At 38.0% G+C, this 22,503-nt stretch overlaps 1 long non-coding RNA gene across 2 annotated transcripts; it reads left to right on the top strand.

Moving 5' to 3' along the window:
• Nucleotides 404-21,243, top strand: LOC102160776. 2 transcript variants are annotated; one of them, XR_002343268.1, is made up of 5 exons: nt 404-527; nt 3,068-3,182; nt 9,697-9,782; nt 18,116-18,300; nt 20,771-21,243. It is a non-coding gene; the product is annotated as an uncharacterized LOC102160776 (long non-coding RNA). The 2 variants fall into 2 exon arrangements; XR_300716.2 differs by lacking the exon at nt 3,068-3,182 and having other exon boundaries at nt 415-527.

Here is a 22,503-nt window from a genome sequence, read left to right as displayed (position 1 = left end):
GATATTGATGAAGATGTCTACATTATTTTCCCTCCATAGGTCATTTCGGAGTCATCAAGTCTGGCGTCAGTCGGTCTGCTGACGGTTTCTTGTTGTCTTCGGGGTTATCATTCCTTGACATTTTCTCTGGAAAGAAGATTGCTTACAGGGAAGGGCTGTTAGGGGGTGTTCCAATTACAACAGAAAACACTAAGTGCAATAGAATTCTAACTAGAAAGTAACCATTAGTAAAAGAAAGCTATTAAGCAAGAAAGAGGTCACTTGTGAAAAGGCAGACACTATGTGCAATATAGCTCTAACTAGAAAGTAAACATTAATAATAAGTTAGTGGGCCATGACAGGACATGACATAACCTAATGGAGACTGTTTTAACTCGTTTTATTTTTTAGCTGTAGCAAAGTTTCCTAATCATTAACTCTTGTATCAGCCTTTTGACTGAGGGGAGGCCTGGGAGACTAAAGGAAAAGTTTTTTATTTCAAAACACAAGGACTCAGGAGCTTGTACATGGTTTCACTCTTGTACTTGGTGAGTATTTTCTAAGTTCTCTCTTTCTCCCTAGTACAACAAAAAAGTGTTTAGAACATTGCAAAATAACAAAATGAGATAGTAATGTTCTGTATTTGTACAGTGTCTTTTATCCTGAAGGTTTGCCAAGTACTTTGTAACTTGAAGAAGAAATCATTCTTTTTCTTAATTTTAAGATACCTCATTCTGAGATGAAATATTATCTTATGAGATACATCTATACAAAAAACATTTTAATGAAAGAAACATACTTTTGGGGAATTATGAGAACCAGATGACTATTTCTGACAAGAATTTTCAATGATCAGAGCACACTAGGCTCTTTTAGGTTTGTTTGTTTGTTTATTTTTGTCTTCTTAGGGCTGCACTGATGGCATATGGAAGTTTCCAGGCTAGGGGTCCAATTGGTGCCGCCTACACCACAGCCACAGCAATGCAGGATCCTCAACCCACTGAGTGGGGCCAGGGTTCAAACCTGCATCCTAACGGATACTAGACAGGTTCATTACTGCTGAGCCTTGACAGGAACTCCCCCTTTTAGTTTCTTGTAGAATGATATCTAAATTCTACTGGACAACTTATTTGAATTTCTCATCTTGAGTTAGAGATAAGTACCATTATTTGTCAGCAAAGTACTTTATAACACATTTTAGCAAAAATCAGCATCTACAAACTAACTCAAATAGGGAGCTCCATGAAGACTGCCCCAAAGAAGCATAAATAATATAAGATTTTATCATGAAAAATATCAATATATTTATAATATGTATAGTTCCCAAGGTTATAGAGGCCCTTAGATTGTACCAAGAATATTCATATACATTTCAAATCCTTTTAATCACAAATGAATCCTAAAATCCACAGCAGGCTAAAGCTCTGAAGACTGTGACCTCCTTTAGGAGAGAATAGGAGATAGTCTTATAGTTTGGGAGTGGAAAATAGGGTCCAAGATAAGGATCGTGGTAGGTGCAAGCTTGCATTTTTCAGAGCTGGCATTTAGTGGCCTGGTTCTGGTGGTCCTCCTTCTTTCTGGAATTCAGAGTGTTTCATCAGAAGATAACATCTTTCATTGGTTGGGGGTTTTCTTTCTGCCGAAGAGCTCAAAGTTATTGTTATATGTTCCTTGAGGAGGAACCAGGCCCTTGCCCTGAGGAAGAACCCGGCCTCTGCCCCAAGGCTGCACTATTGTTTCTTGACTGCCCTTCCCTTGTTTCTGCATCTCCTCCCTCCAAATCAGCAACTGTCTGAACCTACCCTTTGAAATTCAGGGCAGACCACGGAGGCTGAATGAGGCCCATTTCCTAAAAACCAGAAATGGGGGACACAGAAAGCTTTTGTGTCCAGGAGCCCCACAGGGCCCTGCTTGGTTACACAGTCTGCTGCACAGAGTGAAGGGGGGGCGGTGCAGGCTGTCCGAGATGAGAAGGAGAGTGTTCTAGGCTATTATCTGGCTCCTGCTGCTGCTTCTTTTTTTGCCACACCCTCAGCAGGCAGCAGTTCCTGGACCAGGGAAGGAAGCAGAGCCACAGCAGTGACAATACCAGGTTCTTAACCGCCGGAGCCCCAAGGGAACTCCTTGTTTTTTCTTTTTACCTGAAGAAAGGTGAGGAGGCATGGCAGGTTTTGAGATAATCTGACATACTCCAGAACAGTCACTATGGCTTCTGTGTGGAGAACAGCTAAAGTGGAGTTTAGGGTAGAAAGAAGGATGTAGTTGGCAGGAAATTGCAATAATTTAGGTGAAAATTTATAAAGCACCCACAAATGGTAAGTATTTTATTAAACATGTAAGTCTGTACACATTTCTTTCTTTCTTCCCTTTCTTTCATTCTTTCCTCTTCCTTCTTTTTCTGCCACACCCATGGCATGTGGAATTTCCTGGGCCAGGGATTGAACCCAAGCTGCACTGGTGATCTGAGCCACATCAGTGACAATACCAGATCCTTAACCCAGTGAGCTGCATGGGAACTCCCTAGGTCTTGCTTTAGCTCAAGTGTTTTGTTTTGTTTTTACTTTTTTGTCCCCCCCCATGGCATATGGTGTTCCTGGGACAGGGATCAGATTCAAGCCTTAGTTGCAATCTATGCCCTAAGTGCTCCAGAGATGCCTCTGATTCCCTTGTGCCACAGTGGGAACTCTTGGTTGGCTAGAGAGGGAATTAGGCTTGAAGGAAGACCTCAGCAGCATGCTGGTCCTCCAGGGCTAGGCTTGGGACAAAAGGACATCTCTACATAGTTTTGAGTTGATGCTACCAGGTTCTCAGGAATTTAGCTGAGAAGAATGAAAAGAATACTTGTTGATAACAGAAAGAGGAGACACACAGGGACAGACAGGTTAAGAGTGGAATGCTAAAGAACATTAGTGAGGTTCTTGTTCTCAGATTCATAAGAAAACTTAGAATGACTTTCTAGTTTCTGGTTCTATGAGCCTGATTCTAAATTGTTCCTGCTTTGCCAGGATTCCTGTGTTGACTGAAAAAATGGACAATCTAAAACTTGAGAGTTATGTGTTTTTTGTTTGTTTGTTTGTTTGTTTTCCAGCAAATATTCTGAAGGCTTCAAGCTCTGGAGACAGACTCTCAGATTGCTCTGAAGAACTGTCTGAAGAGATAAGGGAAGAGCCAGGATATATAGGAGGGGATGGCCACCAAAACTAGTTAGTTGGAATTTCCAAAAACTTACTGTTAATTAATGAAAACCAGCCTTCTCAAGTGAATGAATTTAGCACTTTTCTATGTATGGGAATATGCAAGAGTCTGGGCTCATTGAAATCATTCCTTTGATAGGCCCCTTAGCTCTCTGGGGCCAGTATCCTGTTCTTTCCCATCCTGCATCCTCAGGGTGGCTGCAGTGGCTGAGGGCTTGGCAGAAGATAACCCCTTTGTCTCCATCCTGAGTTCCCTCAGTGGATTGATGGCTGCAACAGCCTTTGTTTACTGATGTGGCAGGCAACACTTCCTTCACATATGTGTGTGAACTTATATTACCATCTTTCCTTGTCTTATACTCTCTAGGGTAAATTGAATAGGTATCTATTTCTTATAAACAAAAGCTAACAGAAATGATAACCATTCGTGTAACAGTCTTCTTGCGTTCATAATCATCTCTAAATCATTTTAGAGTATCAAATTTTGAAAAAGAATTTCACTCTCGGGAGTTCCCTGATGGCCTAATGAGTAAGGTTCCTGTGTTCTCACTGCTGTGGCTCTTGTTGCTGCTGCGTGGTACAGGTCTGATCCCTGACCCTGGGAACTTCCACATGCTGCCTGTGTGACAATCAACAACAACAAATAACAGCAACAACAATCTGAAATAAATGTTGCAATTCTCATTAAAAAAAAAAAAAAAAAAAAGAAAAGAAAGAATTTCACTCTCTAGTTCCTTAAGATGAACTAGATAACAACCCCAAACTCAGGTCCTATTGCACAGCACAGGAAACTATCCAATCTCTTGGGATAGAACATGATGGAAGATTGTATGAGAAAAAGAATAAATAAATAAATAAATATATACATATATATATAAAGTATATGTGTGTGTGTATATATATATTTATATATAAGTGGGTCACTATGCTGTACAGCAGAAATTGGCACAACACTGTAAATCAGCTATACTTTAAAAAAAAAAAAGTGTAGTGGATAAGAGCACAGGCTTAGGAGCCAGGCTGCATGAGTTCAAATGCCAGCTAAACCCTTTACTAGCTAGATAATTTTGCACAAATGATTCAACCCATTGGTCAGTTTCCACCTCTATAAAAAAGGAGATAACAATACTTGTTAAAGTTGTTGAGACAGTTAACTGGGTGAATACAGAAAGCCCTCAGATGATACCTGGTATGTAGTAAAGACATCATTTGATTGTTTGTTTTTTGTTTTGTCTTTTCTAGGGCTGCACCCTTGAGGCATAGGGAGATTCCCAGGCTAGGGGTCTAATCAGAGCTGTAGCTGCTGGCCCTAAGCCAGACCCACAGCAACTCGGGATCCAAGCCACGTCTGGACCTACACCACAGCTCATGGCAACGCCGGATCCTTAACCCACTGAGCAAGGCCAGGGATTGAACCCGCAATCTCATGGTTCCTAGTTGGATTTGTTAACTGCTGAGCCATGATGGGAACTCCGGCATCATCATTTGATAACAAAGCTATTTTTCTAGTTGATAAAAAATGCTCCAAGTGACTGCTATCATGGGTAGGTTAACTGCTATTTGTTAGGACAGCAGTATTTGCTGTTTAATAACTTAGACCCCTTAGAAATAGTTAGACAATGTCTACACTCTGTCAGCATATTTCAGTTAACAAAACTTTTTGTTAGCAGACAAACAAGCAGGCATAGCTTTTGAGTACCTATGCGGGAAAGATGTTGTGTTTGGTGCTGGGGAGGATAATAGTGACACTCAAGGAACTCAAAACTTACTCATGACTAGAATCTAAGCTCCATAAGGACTTAGATTACTTTTTTTTTTTTTTTCTTGTTAGGGCCGACCCTGTGGCATATGGATGTTCCCAGGCTAGGTGTCCAATCCTACACCACAGCCACAGCAACACAAGATCCCAGCTGCATTTGTGACCTACACTGCAGCTTGCGACAATGCCCAATCCTTAACTCACTGAGTGAGGCCAGGAATCCAGCCCACATCCTCATGGATACTACTTGGGTTCTTAACAAGCTGAGCCACAACAGGAACTCCCCAATTACTTTTTTTTTTTAACTGTTACATACCATCACCTAGAATATAGTTGGCATCCTATAGATATTTTTTGAATGAATGTATAAATGTTGAATAGATGAAAAATAATCACGGTTAATGAAAAGCAATTGGAGGCTTTCAAAGCTACAGAAGTATAACAACAGAGGGAATAGTTATAAATTCTCTTTTTTTTTTTTAGGGCTGCAGTTGCGGGCATATGAAAGTTCCCAGGCTAGGGGTCGAATCGGAGCTGCAGCCGCTGGCCTACACCAGAGATACAGCAACGCAGGATCCGAGCCACGTCTGTGACCTACACCACAGCTCATGGCAACGCCGGATCCTTAATCCACCGAGCGAGGCCAGGGATCGAACCTGCAACCTCATGGTTCCTAGTCAGATTCGTTAACCACTGTGCCACTAAGGGAACTCCTACTCTGTATTTTCTAAATATCATCAAATGTATCCATTTTTTCTTTTATGAATTCTGAGTTAGGTTTCATATTTGGACTGGCATTCAACACTTCAAACTTATTAAAAAATGCTTTTAAGTTTTGGTATTTTTATGATTTCATTAACTAATTTGGAGTTCATATTGGTTTTGCTTTTATTTTACCCAGTGGTTAACCAATTACCTCAACACTGTTAATCTGATAATCCATCCTCCCTGTTTGATCTGAAATTTCATATTTGTTTTAATTACATTACCATATAATTCTAATATTTATCTATTTAAATGTTATACTATTTGTAATATGTTTTAGTGAAAGTTTTGTTTTGAATTAATTAATAAATCCATATATTATGTTGTTCTGTTTCATTCCTTATATTTTTATCCTATCTTCATTATTAACATTTCTTTATAATTTAAAATTTTGTCTGCCTGTTATTAATAACAGTTTTTTTGGTTTTTTTTTGCATTTTCTAGGGCCACTCCAGCGGCATATGGAGGTTCTCAGGCTAGGGGTCTAATCGGAGCTGCTGCTGCCGGCCTACTCCAGAGCCACAGCAACGCCAGATCCAAGCCGCGTCTGTGACCTACACCACAGCTCACGGCGACACCAGATCCTTAACCCACTGAGCAAGGCCAGGGATCGAACCCAAAACCTCATGGTTCCTAGTCAGATTCATTAACCGCTGTGCCATGACAGAAACTCCAACAGCTGATTTTTGACCCACTTGTTATTTACTGTGGTCACAGATATTTGGTTTTATTTCTGACAGCTTCTTTCGAGCTCTTTGTTTTTCTCTGTCTAGATGAATAGAGATTTATTTTGGCATTATTTTTCTCTAATTATTTGCAGATTACAATGCTCTTTTTCATTCCATTAACTTATCTGTAAATGTTCAGAAATCAGCTACTTTTCTTTCTTTCTCAAAATTAAAAATAGCATCGTAAGAATTCCCTTATGGCAGAGTGGGTTAATGATCCCATGTTTTACTGCAGTGGCTGGGGTCACTGCTGTGATGAGGGTTGGATTCCAGGCCCAGGTAATTCTGGATGCCTGGCTGCAGCCCAAAAACCAAACAAACAAAAGAATAGCGTGCCTTATTTTCTTTTCAGGGCTGCATCCGTGGCATATGGAAGTTCCTAGGCTAGGGGTTAAATTGGAGCTACAGCTGCCAGCCTACACCACAGCCACATCAACGTGGGATCCAAGCCACATCTGTGACCTACACCGTAGCTCACAGCAATGCCAGATCCTCAACCCAGTGAGTGAGGCCAGGGGTCAAACCTGCAACCTCATGGATACTAGTTGGGTTTGTTACTGCTGAGCCACAATGGGAAAATTCATTTTCTTGGGGAGTTCCCGTCATGTTCCAGTGGAAATGAATCCGACTAGGAACCATGAGGTTTCGAGTTCAATCCCTGGCCTTGCCCAATGGGTTAAGGATCTGGTGTTGCTGTGGCTGTGGTGTAGGCTGGCGGCTACAGCTCCAATTAGACCCTTAGCCTGGGAACCTCCATATGCCATGGGTGCAGCCCTAAAAAGACAAAAAAAAAAAAAATTGTTTTCTTGGTATGCCCAGAAATTTTTTTAAAGTGCATGACTGGGGAGTTCCTATTGTGGCTCAGTGGTAATGACTTGACTATGTCCATAAGGATGAGAATTCCATCCCTGGCCTCACTTAGTGAGTAAAGGACCTGGCGTTGCCATGAGCTGTGGTGTAGGCTGGCAGCTGCAGCTCCGATTCGACCCCTAGACTGGGAACCTCCATATGCCTCGGGTATGGCCCTAAAAAGACAAAAGACAAAAATAAATACATACACAAATAAATAAAGGCTACAGTTGTTACCATTCTTTAGTTAATGTCGACCTTCTAGAACATCTGGATGACTTTGAAATTAGAGATGACCATGTGTCTTCATAGTTACATACCCCAAATCTGAGTGTCACCTGTTTCAATCTTCACTCTGGTTTGGTTACATATGTACAAATGAGCATCTATTTCTAGATATTGACAGCAACCCAACCAAAAATTAGAAAATCATTTAGGATCATGAAAAAAGTTCAACAAATCTGAAATCCCCACATAAAAGACCCAGTTGAAATGCATATATTGTCATTTCTGATAAAATGTATGAAAAAAAGCATATGATAAGTTAAGTGCAGATACATGGTAAACACTGACCTGTTGGCTTGGTTTGAGAATGGAAGAAAATATAATTAAAAACCCAGCAGGATTTTTGTTAGCAGGATCTCTCAGTCAGAACTAATATGCTTTTCAATAATTCTAATTACTTTGTATTTCCCTATAATAATAAAATAGTTTTGAACTAAAATAAATTGCCCTCAATCTTACATTCTAAAAACAGCTACTTTTTATATCATGCATTTTAGAATATAAGATTACTGGTACCATTGAAGCAATATTGTGTGGAGTGGTAAATGGGGCTCAAAGATACACTGGAGTCTAGGTTAATTCAAGAAATATCCCTGATGTTCTTGAAATGCTTCAGTCCCTCTCTTTTACCACCGACTTTGAAATTCATGATCTTATTTACTTTCCCCAAATTGACTTATCCCTGAATTTTTCTACCCTGTGAAATGTATCAAAATATTTGATATTTTTCCCCCTCCCTTAGATGTTGGTGGTATCACAGTTTGCTTGGTATCGGGTCAAGCACTGTAGTCTGTAAATGACTCTTTCCTTCCTCCTTAATCCTGCCTAAATGTTTAGAAAACCACACACCAGTCCAAGGCCCAGCCTGCAGATTCTTGCTCATCTTGGAGCAGAGATTAGCTAATCTCAAGATTCACTACACACTGTATCAATAATAGCCCAGAGATAAATCAGTTGAGTAGTGATTTTTGCAAGATTGTTAACCTCTCACATCCTTTAAAGAAATTCATGGTATATTCATGAACATAGGTGCAAAAATCCTAAACCCAATAAAAGCAAAACAAATCTATCAATGTTAAAAAAAAAAGTATGACAAAGATGATTTTATTTCAAGTCAAAGATTGATTTAAAATTTTATCAATGTAGTTCATCCACATTAATATTAGAATACAAAAGAAAGTGTGCATTATCATCTCAGTAGCTACAGAACAAGCATTCAATAAAGTCAGCAGCCATTCAGAACGGTAGCAGCAAAGAAGAAAAGAGAGCTTCTTTAACCTGGTGAACAAAATCTACCAAAAACTACAAATATCATATGCACTAGTGAAACATTTAAATTATTACTTTTAAAACCAGAAATAAGACAAGAATGCCTGCTGTCACTATTTTGATCAAGGTGGACAGGAAGACCTATGTTACACAATAAGAAAAAAAAGATGTGAATCTTTGAGCTCTTAATTTGTCTAGACTTCCAAAAGATAAAGCTTTTACAAAAGAGACTAAGGAGGGAGAAACAGAAGTAGAGAAAATTCTGGAAATGGATTTTATTTGAAGTAAGGAAAGTGGAGCTGCTGTTGTGGCACAGTGGAAAAAAAATCCTCCTAATATCCATGAGGATGCAGCTCCCATCCCTGGGCCTGCTCAGTGTGTCGGGGATCTGGCATTGCTGTGAGCTGTGGTTTATGTAGGTCACAGACTCGGCTCAGATCCTGTGTTGCTGTGGCTGTGGGTAGGCCAGCAGCTGCAGCTCTGATTCGATCCCTAGCCTGGGAACCTCCTATGTCATAGGTGAGGCCCTAAAAAAGCAAAGCAAAAAAAAAAAAACAAAAACAAATTACAAGAAAGAGAGCAGGAGCTATAAGATTGATCTCAATCACCACAGCTTTTCAGAGTGCAAAAGTAACTAATAGCTTTTGATTTTATCTTTAATAATTTTAATAATTTCAATTTAATTATAAGTTAATAATTTTAGCTTAAGGGACAATACAAACAACCAAAAAACTTGAACAATTTTTTTGTTTTCCTCAGTATTTAAAAAAAGAAAACTTCCAAATAATTTTCAGATGGGTGGCATTACTACTGATATTTATAATTAAAAATTAATCTGGGATTGAAACAAGACTACTTATTTTTACAGGTACCATCTGGTCTCAGCAGATATTAAGCTTGATTTGTTTTGAGGGACATCATAACAGCACTGAAACAGGGGATGCACACCATAAGGTATGTCACAGAAATATTTTTAGAACTTTTGCACAAACAAAAACACTTTCATCAAATATTGCTCTCCATTTTTATTCATTAATATTCCTTTCAAAATGCAATTTTTTTTTTCTTTTGGGCTGGTGCACAGCACATGGAGTTCCTGGGCCAGGGATCAGATCTGTGTGGAGACCTATGCCACAGCTGGGGCAACCCCGGATCTCCCAACCCACTGTGCAGGATGAGGCGGGGACCCAACCCACGTCCCAGTGCCCCAGAGACGCTGCCAATACATTGCACCTGCCAATACATTGCATGACCACGAGAACACCCCAAATGTGATTATTATAATCATTCTGAGCCTGTTTTACACATTAAATATATATCCCAAAATATTAATATATAAATGAGTTGGGTTACCACACACATTGTTTGCAATGTAACTATGTAATGTACAGCAAAATTTCTTTTACATATATTATGTTTTAATAGTTTATTAAGTTTTTCTTTAATGGCTATACAACATTGAATGTTTATTGATAGGTAGGTTGCAGCAAATGCACTTATCATATTGCAATATATTTTCTTATAGATTTTGTACATTCTTGTTCTAGGGAAGTAGTTCTCTAAAAATAAAGTTTTTAGGTTAAAAGGCCCAAATATTTGTGTTGGTAGATATTATCTCCTTACCTTAAAAAATCTATCACCTTACAATTTATCAAATAGTGTAAAAGAATGCTTTTTCCCTCACACACTCATTGGAATTTTTAATCTTTGCTAAAGTGCTAGGAGAAAAAAAAAAATCTCATTCTTGAGTATGTAGTCCTTTGGGTTTCAGGAAATTTGAGCATCTTTTAATTCTATTTATTTATTTATATTAAAATTATTTTTTCTATTATAGTTGATTTACAATGTTCTGTCAATTTCTGCTTGTCCATCTTTTTATGTATATTTTGGTCCTTTAAATATCCTTTATATTCTTTGCCAGTTTTTCTTTAGGTTTTTTTTGTTTGTTTTTTTTGTCGTTTGTCCTTTTAGGGCTGCACCTGCGGCATATGCACCTTCCCAGGCTAGGGGTCTAATTGGAGCTGCTGCTGCCGGCCTACGCCAGAGCCACAGCAACGCCAGATCCAAGCCACGTCTGTGACCTACACCACAGCTCATGGCAACGCCAGATCCTTAACCCGCTGAGCAAAGCCAGGTATTGAACCCTCAACCTCATGGTTCCTAGTCGGATTCATTTCTGCCATGCCACGACAGGAGCTCCCTAGTTTGTTCTTTATTTACTGTTTTGTAGAAGAATTTATATGGGTAAATATTTTCTCATTTAGTAATTTTCCTTTAAAAATGATTGAATACTTTTGATTTTATATAACCAACCTATCAATCTTTCCTTCATAACTTCTAGCTTGCTAAGAAGATGCTTCTCCACCCCAAAGAATTTGCAAACATTTTCGAGCTTTTTTCTAATTAATTTTGTTACTTTAATAGCTAATTATAAATTATATCTGATACTGCAAGTGATTTGAAATATGACTATTGCCTGATACTTTGCCAAGAAGTTTGGCCAATTGACCCAATATGATTTGTTTAAGCCTTTATTCTTCCCCTTTTATTTTGATGTCTACATTTTGGTATAATATGTTTCTATAATTCCTCCCTCTGATACTATATTCTTTATTTCAAAAATTGGTAGATCTATTTAATATGTGGAAGTCATTATTGCTTTAAATATTATAGCCGATAAGGCAAATTCTCATGAACTTTATTTATTATGTAATATATTAACTCACCTTGATATTAAGATACTGATTGGTATTCATTAAATGCATAGATTAGCATATCATTAGCATTGCAATATTCCAACATTCCATCCTTCATCATTCTATTGCTATTTATCAGTCTACTTTCATGTTCACAAAATGTGCTCTGTTGCTCTTTGTATGCTTCTTATACATTTTTCCTGAATTTCCAGTTTCTAAAAATTTTTATAGCTACTGTGATCTGGAATTTTTTTAAGGTATTTTCTGTTTACTTATTAGAGTTTTTAAGAAATGGCATTGCTTTTGCTATAGTATTATCTTTTGTTAATCTCTCTATTAGCTTGACTGATATTCCCTATAGTCTCTGGAATATATTTCATCCTAAAAAATGATAAATTTTATTTTCCTTTACTTTCTAATATTTGTACTTCTTTTTTTGCTGCAGTGATTTGCAGAGCAAATAGAATAATAGAGATCATGACAAAAATTTTTGTCTTGTCCTTGACAATTTAGCAATTTCAGTATTTTTTTCCTTGGTTTATGTTTTGTTTTGTCTTGCTGTTGATTTTTGAGGCCTATAATGCTGAGAAATACTTTTTTCTTGTTCTTAGATTACTTAGGAGTTTTTGTTTTTGTTTTTGTTTTTTGTCTTTTTGCTATTTCTTTGGGCCGCTCCCGCGGCATATGGAGGTTCCCAGGCTAGGGGTCAAATCGGAGCTGTAGCCGCCAGCCTACGCCAGAGCCACAGCAACGCGGGATCCAAGCCGCGTCTGCAACCTACACCACAGCTCATGGCAACGCCGGATCATTAACCCACTGAGCAAGGGCAGGGACCAAACCCGCAACCTCATGGTTCCTAGTAGGATTCGTTAACCACTGCGCCACGACGGGAACTCCTACTTAGGAGTTTTACTTGTCTTTTTCTTTTTTGCTATTCAGAAAAGGTATAATTACATAAAATGCCTTCTTTGGCAATTTTGAAGGTACAATGTCCTCCCCACCACCTTTTAATCCATAGTGAAATGAAATTCACTAATAATTTAACAATGTTATATTTCTGGAATAAATCTTACTTGATTATAAAAGTTAACACCCAAAAATAGAATTGCAAAGTCACAAAGTACAAAGCTATTCAACTTTTAAAGATAATGCTCTCTTATTTTAAATAAAGCAGTTGTACCAGTTTATGCTATAACCAGTAATGTAGACATTATTATTTTACTCCTAGTAATTTTTCTGGTCAGACTCTTTTCTTTTTTTTTGGTCTTTTTAGGGCCATACCTATGGCATATGGAAGTTCCTAGGCTAGGGGTTGAATTGGAGCTGGCCTACGCCACAGCCACAGCAATGAAGGATCTGAGCTGAGTCTATAATCTACACTGCAGCTAAGGGCAATGCCAGATCCTTAACCCACTGAACGAGGCCAGGGATCCAACCTGCTTTCTCATGGATACCAGTCGGATTCGTTACCACTGAACCACAATGGGAACTCCTTTCCAGACTTTTTAATTTTTATCAATTTGGTAACTCTAAAATTGTATCTCCAGCTGATCTTAATTTGCATTTCCCTAATCAGTAATGAGACTAAACACTTTTTCAGATGTTTGTTGGCCATAACTGTTTCTTTCTTTTTCTTTTTTTTGGTTTGCTTTTTTAGTCCTGCACCTGTTGCATTCCCAGGCTAGGGGTCCAATCAGAGCTGAAGTTGCTGGCCTACACCACAGCCACAGCAACGTGGGATCTGACTCACATCTGTGACCTATACCACAGCTGCCAGCAATGCTGGATCCTTGACCCATGGAGAGAGGCCAGGAATTGAATGCATATCTTCATGGATACTAATTGGGTCTTTAACCTGCTGAGCCACAGTGGGAACTGCATTTTTTCCCGTACCTTAGATATTTCTTTTTGTTTGTTTGTTTGTTTTTTAGGGCTGCACCCATGGCATATTGAGGTTCCCAGGCTGGTGTCTAATCAGAGCTACTGCTAACCAGGCTACACAAGAGCCACAGGCACGCCAGATCTGACCCAAGATTGTAGAACTACACCGCAGCTCACCGCAATGCTGGATCCTTAACCCACTGAGCAAGGCCAGGGATTGAACCCTCAACCTCATGGTTCCTAGTCAGATTTTTTTCTGCTGTGCCACAACAGGAACTCCAGATATTTCTTTTTTTTTTTTTTAGGTTTTTATTTTTTCAATTATAATTGATTTATGTTGTTCTCTCAATTTCTGCTGTATAGCAAAGTGACCCAGTCAAACACACATATACCCATTCTTTTCCTCACATTATCCATTTTGTTCCATCACAAGTGACTGGATATAGTTCCCTGTGCTATACAGAGGGATCTCATTGCTTATCCACTCCAAATGCAGTAGTTTGCATTTACTAACCCCAAACTCCCAGTCCATTCCACTCCCTTCCCTTCCTCCTTGGCAACCATAAGTCTATTCTCCAAGTCCATGAGTTTGTTTCTTTTCTGTAGAAAAGTTCATTTGTGCCATATATTAGATTCCAGATATAAGTGATATCATATGATATTTGTCTTTCTCTTCCTGGCTTTCTTAGTATGAGTGTCTCTAGTTTCATCCATGTTGCTGCAAATGGCATTATTTTGTTCTTTTTTATGGCTGAGTAGTATTCCATTGTGTATATGTACCACTTCTTAATCCATTCCTCTATCAATGGATATTTAGGCTGTTTCCATATGTGGTTCTAAAAAGAAAAGAAAAGAAATACAGACATACCTGAATGCCTAAGTGTAGTAATCTTTGGAGACTGAAAGGATACTGTGGGAAAGGAGAGGGGTGCTCATTGTCTTGCATAAAGAATAGTTTACTATTTTGTGGACTATGGCTCAGAATTACAGATACAGATGGTGATAAGTAGTAATTAGTGGAATGACTCATATGGTGAAGAATGATCCAAGAGAGAACTTTAGAAAAACATATTTTTCCAAAGTGACTGCACCATTTTGTATTCCCACCAGATGTGCCAAGTGTTGCCAGTTTCTTCACATCTTTATCAAGACTTGTTATTTTCCATTTTTGTTTTTATTTAGTTTCTTTTTTAATAATAGTTACTCTGGAGTTCCCGTCGTGGTGCAGTGGTTAAGGAATCTGACTAGGAACCATGAGGTTTCCGTTTCGGTCCCTGCCCTTGCTCAATGGGTTAAGGATCCGGCGTTGCCCTGAGCTGTGGTGTAGGTTGCAGACGCTGCTCGGATCCTGCGTTGCTGTGGCTCTGGCGTAGGCTGGCGGCTACAGTTCCGATTGGACCCCTAGCCTGGGAACCTCCATATGCCGTGGGTGCGGCCCAAAGAAATAGCAAAAAGACCAAAAATAAATAAATAAATAATAGTCACTCTGTAGGTGAGAGTGGTGTCGTTTTTGATTTGTATGAAACTAATGATAAGTGACGTTGAGTATCTTTTCATGTTCTTATTGACTTTATATATTTTCTTTGGAGATATATGTTTCATTCTGATCCATTTTGGTTAATTTTTGTATGTTGTGTGAGTAGGAGGCCAATTTTTTTTCTTTTGCATGTAGATGTCCTGTTGTCTTAACACTGTTTATTGCAAAGGCTGCCCTTTTCACATTGTATGGTCTTGGTTCCACTGTCAAAATTCATTTGCTCATACACGGGAAGGTTTCTATCAGGGTCGTCTATTCTGCTCTATTACACAGTTTGAGTTTACACCACTATCACACTGTTTTGATAGCCGAGGCTTTGTAGTAGGTTTTGAAATCAGAAACTCTGATACCTTTATTTTTATTTTGCAAGATTGTTTTGGCTTTTTGAATTCCCTTGAATTTTAGAATGAATTTTTTTCTATGTGCAAAAATATGGGATATTGACAGGGATTGCATTGTTCTGTAGATTATTTGGGGTAGTACTGCCATTTTTATGTTATTATGTCTCCCAATTCATGAATATGAATATTCCAGTTATTTGGATTTTCTTTAATGTTTGGCAATGTTTTGTAGTTTTTAGTACATAAATCTTTCACCTTCTGGCCTATGTTTATTAATAATTATTTTATCCTTTTAAAGTCAATTGTAAATGCAATTTTTTTTTTTTTTTTGTCTTTTGTCTTTTTGTTGTTGCTATTTCTTGGGCCGCTCCCGCGGCATATGGAGGTTCCCAGGCTAGGGGTCCAATCGGAGCTGTAGCCACCGGCCTACGCCAGAGCCACAGCAACGCGGGATCCAAGCCGTGTCTGCAACCTACACCACAGCTCACGGCAACGCCGGATCCTTAACCCACTGAGCAAGGGCAGGGACCGAACCCGCAACCTCATGGTTCCTAGTCGGATTCGTTAACCACTGCGCCACGACGGGAACTCCTGTAAATGCAATTTTTAAAAATTTCCCTTGGGGAGTTCCTACTGTGGTGCAGTGGTTAATGAATCCGTCTAGGAACCATGAGGTTGTGGGTTCAATCCCTGGTCTCGCTCAGTGGGTTAAGGATCCAGTGTTGCCATGAACTGTGGTGTAGGTCGCAGACATGGCTTGGATCTGGCATTGCTGTGGCTGTGACATAGGCCAGCAGCAACAGCTCCGATTAGACCCCCAGCCTGAGAACCTCCATATGCCTCAGGTGAGGCCCTAGAAAGACAAAAAAAAAAAAAAAAAAAAAAGAAAAAATTCCCTTTGGATTGTTCATGGATTGTTAGTATATAGAAATGCAAACGATTTTTGTGCATTGGTTTTGTATTGTGCAAAGAGGCATAATTTATTCATTAATTCTCAGGGTTTGTGTGTGTGTGTGTGTGTGTGTGTGTGTAATCTTTAGGGTTTTCTTTGTGTAAAATCATGTCAATGAATAGGGATCATTTAATTCTTCCTTTCCAATTTATATGCCTCATATTTCTTGTTCTTGCTAAATTGCCCTGGATAGGACATACAGTACAATGCTAAATAAAAATGGCAATCTTAGTCTTTTTTTTCCCCCTGTCTTTTGTCTTTTTAGGACTACACCCATGGCATATGGAGGTTACCAGGCTAGGGGTCTAATCAGAGCTATAGCTGCTGGCCTACACCACAGCCAAAGCAATGTGGGATCCAACCCATCTCTGTGACCTATACCACAGCTCATGGCAATGCCAGATCCTTAACCCACTGAGCTAGGGATCGAACCTGTGAACTCATGGATACTAGTCGGGTTCATTAACCTCTGAGCCATGACAGGAACTCTGACACTCTTAGTCTTTTTTTTTTTTTTTTTTTTTTGTCTTTTGTCTTTTTTGTTGTTGTTGTTGTTGTTATTGTTGCTATTTCTTGGGCCACTCCCGCGGCATATGGAGGTTCCCAGGCTAGGGGTTGAATCGGAGCTGCAGCCACCGGCCTACGCCAGAGCCACAGCAACTCGGGATCCGAGCCGCATCTGCAACCTACACCACAGCTCACGGCAACGCCAGATCGTTAACCCACTGAGCAAGGGCAGGGACCAAACCAGCAACCTCATGGTTCCTAGTAGGATTCATTAACCACTGCGCCACGACGGGAACTCCTGACACTCTTAGTCTTGATTGAGTATCTAAGCTTTGTTCCTAATCATCCTAGAAAATCTTTAGTTTTTTTTTTTTTTTTTTTTTTTTTACTATAGAGTATGATATTAGTAGTAGGTATTTCATTTATGATCTTTTTATGTTGAGGTCGTTTCCTTCTAATCTTCCTTTGTTTAGTGTTTATTTTTTCTGAGAAAATGTTGGATATTGTCAAATGATTTTTGTGCATCAATCGAATTGATCATGGGATCTCTTTTTCTTTATCCTGTACACAAAATATTACATGAATTAATTATCATATATTGAACTATGTTTGCAACCCAAGAGTACATCCTGGGTTGCTGAATATATCTCCTAGTTCAGCAATGTGTTGCTGAATTTATTGGCTAGTTTTTTGTCAAGGATTTTTGTATCTTTTCTTAAGTGATATTGGTCTTTTCTTATACTGTATTTTTGGCTTCAAATCAAAACAATGCTAGCCTTATAGAATGAGTTTGAGAGTACTCTTCCTCTTCAATTTTTTGTAAGAATATGAGGAGAACTCTTAATTCTTCTTTAAATGTTTGGTAGGAGTCACCAGCTAAGACATCTAAACCTGAACTCTTCTTTCTTATATTTGATTAATTGCTCTACTCTTTTCATCATTAAATTGTGGGTACTTTACAAGCACAGATAGCCTGTTATTGTTCTCTTAACCTTCTCTAGCACCTAGCACAGTTTCTGAAACACATGTTGGTTCTATGAGTGAATTAAGGAGATATACCTATAAAGCTAAACAGACAGAAGCTCTAACAAAGCTGACAACCCAAATACTCATTTTCTTTCTTTCTTTCTTTTTTTCTTGGAGAATTCAGGTTTATTACACCAGCGGGCTTAGAGGAGATCGCTCTCCAGAGTCTGAGCCCCAAATACTCATTTTCATAGGAGTAAGAAAGAAATGCATCAGTGTCATACTTGAGAATTAGAATAAGCTTAAAGTTTAGTTTTCCAAAATGTGATAAAGATGCTGGGCTGTAACTCCTGCATTCATTATAGGCTGAATAGTTTTTTTTTTTTTAATATTTATTATTCTTTTAGGATATCAGAACTTCTGTGCTTAAAATCATCAGTTTTCTTGTGAAAGAACTGAATGAAGACAACATGGACGCTGTTGTAAACCAGGCAACATTTCAGAACATGAAGCTTCATCTGCAAGCTAATTATGTTTGTGTTCTGAAACAAAATCAGGGCAATAACAAATGAGGAAAATTTCCTGAGCAAAGGTAAGGTTCAGTGGTTTATAGAAGCAAAGGTTTTGAGAGTTCTCCTATGTCCTTGGCCCTATCCTAAGCAACAAGTGCTTCTAGCCTGTCTCTCCAAGTACCACCTTTTGAGCCATAGACAGAATCAAAGATACTAACTGAAGATGGCCCTGAAAAATATACCAGGAAATAGAACAGTCCTTTAGAATAGAGCCTGACACTTAAACATGACTAATAAATGTTAGGTTCCTTCCTTCTGGCCCATGTGAAACTACTCTTTAAAATTTGTTTGCAAGTCTTATTAGAAAGCACAATTGCCTGATTATCTTTATTCTTCTAGAAAATTCTGTATGTAAGTTAACATGTATTTTATTGTAAGGGAGAGTTTTGGATTACTGTTAATTCCTAATGTGTTAGATTTCTTCATTGTAAAAAGTAGATTGAGGAGTTCCCGTCATGGCGCAGTGGAAACAATCCAACTAGGAACCATGAGGTTTCAGGTTCAATCCCTGGCCTCATTCAGTGGGTTAAGGATCCAGTTTGCCATGAGCTGTGGTGTATGTCACTGATGCAGCTTGGATCTGGCATTGCTGTGGCTGTAGCATAGGCCAGCAGTCTTAGCTCCAATTGGACCCCTAGCCTGGAACCTCCGTATGCTGTGGGTAAAGCCCTAAAAAAAGACAAAAATAAAAATAAAAATAAAAAAAAGTAGATTGATACTTCAGTAACCCAATCAGCTATGAATTCAAGTATTCAGTGATACGAAATAAGTTTTTTGGTGCTTCTGTGACATTCCAGAAATATATTAAGAATAAATACATTTTCTTACTGGAACTCCTTGAGTTCAAGATTTTAATTTAATCTTTTAATGTACATCATTCTAAAATGTAATTTGTAGGAGTTCTCTTGTGGTGCAGTGGGTAAGGATCCAGCATTGTCACTGCTGCAGCCCAGGTCATTGCTGTGGCACAGGTTTGATCCCTGGCCCAGGAATTTTCATAGGCCATGGGTGCAGCCAAAAAAAAACCCCAGGTAATTTGTACTTCTTTATGTTATTTACATTTTATCTTGTAATGTACTCATTACTTACTATTATAATGACTGATATTGATAAATTATTATTACATAAAGATCTTATTGAACTTGCTCTCTCTATATATATAAATATATATATACACATATACATATATATATATATATAAATATATATATACATATATATATTTATATATATGTATATATATATATATATATATTTGGTCTTTTTAGGGCCACACTCCTGGCATGGAAGTTCCCAGGCTAGGGGTTGACTCAGAGCTGCAGCTGCTGGCCTACGTCACAGCCATAGCAATGCCAGACCCAAGCTGTGTCTGTGACATACACCACAGCTCATGGCAGTGCCAGATCCTTAACCCACTGATTGAGGCCAGGGATCAAACCCGTGTTCTCATGGATACTAGTCAGATTCATTACTGCTAACCCATAATGGGAACTTGATACTGATGTTTTTAAAAATAGTGTTTCTTCTTATGTCTCATTTATTATCAACTTTTATTTCTCATTGCTAAAGTCAATTAGACATAATCTTTTCTTTTTTCTTTTTTCTTTTTTTTTTTGTCTTTTTGCCTTTTCTAGGGCTGCTGCCATGTCATATGGAGGTTCCCAGGCTAGGGGTCTAATCGGAGCTGTAGCCACCAGCCTACACCAGAGCCACAGCAATGTGGGATCTGAGCCGCATCTGCAACCTACACCACAGCTCACGACAACGCGGGATCCTTAACCCATTGAGCAAGGCCAGGGATCGAACCCGTAACCTCATGGTTCCTAGTCGGATTCGTTAACCACTGTTCCATGATAGGAACTCCAGACATAATCACTTCTCATGCTCTCAACCTTGTTAAGTGTTCCAATGTCAATAATAATGTTTACACAAGAGAATCTGATGGTTGTAGATGCCAAATAATTAATCTAAGTTGGCTTAGGATGGTTTCAAATTTCCACCAAGTAAAACTGCATCGGTGGATGCCTAGAACACTCCAGTGACCTTGACTCCATTACTTGAAAATCTCTGGATCTTATTTTTTCAATTTTAAAAATGAAGAAATACTTATCTTGAAGGGTTGTGTTACAAATTATATTATATGATAGCTGTAGTTTGCCAGGCATGGTGTCTGGTTGTTAGTAAAATATATTTAAGTCTTAATATATTTTAGTTTGTTTCTCCTTCTAAGGGAAAGTTGTAATTTAATGGTAGTGGTTGGTAGAAGTCTAATAGATAAGGACGTGGACCATAACTCTATTTTCTGTGTTACTAAATCCTCAATTTGTTTCCTAGCCCATCCTCATGTAAGGAAAAGTGAAGTATTAAACTCCGTGGAGAACTAACACATACTTAGCTGACTGAAAAGAGAATAAAGTGCTTTGGAGGAAGCTTTTGCCCCAATAGTGTTATCTTCTCACTCAGGTGCCATCCATGTGCTTGTCCCTCCAGGTACCATCAGAGACTGGAAGCATCACTTGACTGTGGACCAAATGAAGTATTTGAGAGAATATTCCAAAGGGAGATGAAAGATTTTCCTTTGAAGTTCATCTGGGATACAAATGAGGAGTAGAATCAGTACAAAAAAATCATATAAAAATCTGCTAACTAGAGAGCATATTTTAATATACAACACTAATTTGTGATTCTTATTGGAATGTTAATTATAAAATTTTGTTGATAAACAAAATGAGTAAACCATGCTTAGGTTAGCTGCCATGAATTTGAAGAAATTTTGAAATTTCAGAAATTAAAATGATTTGGGAGACAGTCTGCATTGACAGTCTATATGATAAAAAGAAAGACTGAAAGCATGCCACATAAATTATAAATGTCTTGAGAGAATTTTCTCTGTGTGTATTTATTCTTTATCTACAATTAAATTTATGATTAAATAAAGATTAAAATTCCTTTCACTCCTCTAACTAAACTTTAATTCTTTGTTTTAAAATCGATGTGAATGTTGAAATAGAGAAATCAGATGTAAACACAGGCATCAATTAATAATTTACCAGGCCACAAAACTTACAAAAAAGATCAAAGTTCAAAGATGACTTGATCATCTAATGGCTTAAACGTTTAACTATCTGGATAAAAAAAATAGTTGTACCTGTGACATATCACTCACTAAAATACTTCCACATGTATTTAACAGTTAAACATTTAAGATGAAATAATTTTGAATATCTAGAAAAATAGAGGTGAATCTGTTTATAATTCCCAAATGAAGAAAAATTTGTAAAGCATAAAAGCAGTAGAAGAAATTTAAAAGCGTAAAATTAGTAGTATATTTACAATAATAAACATTTCAAGGCAACGTCATCCATATCAGCCAACACATGGAAACAACTCACTGTCCAGTTAGAATAAAATAAGTAAATTGTGGTATTTCATATAAGAAAACAATATATAGCAGTAAGAATGTATGATTACAACTACATGGAAAACATACTGAATCCCAGAAACATACTATTGAGTGGACAACCAGCCAGGCTCTTATTGCATGATTTTTTACATAAGATTGAAAAATAGGTAAAGTTAATTTATTGCTTTAGGAGGAGAGCATACCGTTGAGGGATGGTGTAGTAACTGGTCAAGTAAATAGAAAATTCCTGAGGTTTAGGTAAGATTCAGTTTCTTGATCTTAGTGCTGTTTCCATAAGTATGGTCACTTTGTGAATAACCAATGCTTTGTGCATTTATGATCTGTGATTTTTTTGGCATTTTGTCATTTATTAAGAAATTTTTGAAATAATTCATAACTATGAAAACTTTCTATATGGCCAGGTAAGCAAAAGGCAAATTTTTGGCAAAAGTAGAAGGCAAAAGGAGAAGATAGCACATGAATTCATAATTACAAATTTTACAAACTGGGGAATGTTCAATGTTCAAGAAAGTTGGGCGAAATTAATGTTCTCATATAAATTGTGGAAAGGAAACTCAGTTCAAATTTTCCTCATAGCAATTTCATCCGGGATTTATATATATTTTTAGCATTTGCTCCCTCCCACCAAGACTGTTTTTAGTTCAGCATGATTGCAGTTATACACAATGTTCAAATGACCTCAGTTCAAACAACAGAGATAAGCTGCTATTTTTCTTTTTTTTAAAGGGCCACACCTGTGGCATATGGAGGTTCCCAAGCTAGGGGCTGAATTGGAACTGCACCTGCCGGTCTTCAGCAC

This window comes from Sus scrofa, chromosome 1 (assembly GCF_000003025.6).
Source record: "Sus scrofa isolate TJ Tabasco breed Duroc chromosome 1, Sscrofa11.1, whole genome shotgun sequence".
Classification (NCBI taxonomy): Eukaryota; Metazoa; Chordata; class Mammalia; order Artiodactyla; family Suidae; genus Sus; species Sus scrofa.
This window is presented reverse-complemented; position numbering and strand designations above follow the sequence as displayed.